The sequence below is a fragment of the Lathyrus oleraceus genome, chromosome 1 (genome assembly GCF_024323335.1).
Source record: "Lathyrus oleraceus cultivar Zhongwan6 chromosome 1, CAAS_Psat_ZW6_1.0, whole genome shotgun sequence".
Lineage (NCBI taxonomy): Eukaryota > Viridiplantae > Streptophyta > Magnoliopsida > Fabales > Fabaceae > Lathyrus > Lathyrus oleraceus.
In genome coordinates, this window is record NC_066579.1 from 298,493,719 (window position 1) to 298,494,990 (window position 1,272).

Sequence of the window (1,272 nt, forward strand, 5' to 3'; positions counted from 1 at the left end):
TGGCCTTGGATTCCACAGACCTCGCAATTCTGAGTTATAGCAACCACGGCGGTTGGTGGTGATACGTTTAAACTTTCAATTTTCTGGACCAAAGCATCCACTTTTGCATTGACGTGATCAAGGTTACTTATCTCGTACATGCCAGTTTTCGGTTGAGGTTTTTCCACTGTTGTCCGTTCGGTTCCCCACTGATAGTGATTTTGGGCCATGCTCTCGATAAGCTGGTAAGCATCAGCATAAGGTTTGTTCATTAATGCACCACCTGCAGCGGCGTCTATTGTTAACCTTGTATTGTATAAGAGACCATTATAAAATGTGTGAATTACTAACCAGTCTTCCAAACCATGGTGTGGGCAAAGTCTCATCATGTCTTTGTATCTTTCCCATGCTTCGAAAAGAGACTCGTTGTCTTTCTGTTTAAATCCGTTTATCTGGGCTCTTAACATAGCTGTTTTGCTTGGCGGAAAATATCGGGCAAGAAAAACTTTCTTCAACTCGTTCCATGTGGTGACTGAGTTGGAAGGGAGAGATTGTAGCCATCTTCTAGCGCTATCTCTTAATGAGAAAGGAAAAAGACGAAGTCGAATTGCCTCTGAAGTGACACCATTAGCTTTAACAGTATCAGCATATTGAACAAATACGGATAAATGAAGGTTTGGATCTTCGGTAAGATTTCCAGAGAATTGGTTCTGTTGCACAGCCTGCAACAGTGAAGGTTTAAGTTCAAAGTTGTTTGCTTCTATTGCGGGAGGAGCAATACTTGAATGCGGTTCATCTTGCGATGGAGCGGCGTAATCTCTAAGAGCACGAGCTGGTTCTGCCATCTCGGTTAAAGAAGGAAAAATGTTTTTGATATCAGGAAGGTTTATAGGAGGGAGATTGTTTTCAGCACGATATTCCCGAATTCGTCGTAAGACTCGGAGATATAGTTCGATATCGTTGATTCGTAAATAGAGCGGTTCGCCTTGAGAGCGAGTGCGTGGCATACAAATCAACGAAAGAAAGAATAGAAGGAAAAAGAAACCTTAGTCTCTACAGCGTAACGGAAGAGTTACGATATCGATTGAATAAAAGTCCCCGGCAACGGCGCCAAAAACTTGATCGCTCGACTGTGTGAGTCGAGAATGGGATACAAACTGCAAGTGCACAGTTCTATCGCGTAGTTTTAAAAGATATCGATCCCACAGGGACTTATGAATCGATGTACCGTTATCTAAAGTTACTACGTAAATCTAAGGTGAAAATGTTTGATTGTCTGGGGAAAAACTAAAA

At 42.1% G+C, this 1,272-nt stretch overlaps 1 pseudogene; it reads left to right on the forward strand.

Moving 5' to 3' along the window:
- The first annotated feature begins 339 nt into the window (after window positions 1–339).
- Window positions 340–439, forward strand: LOC127116457 (uncharacterized; annotated as a pseudogene).
- The last annotated feature ends 833 nt before the right edge of the window (window positions 440–1,272 follow it).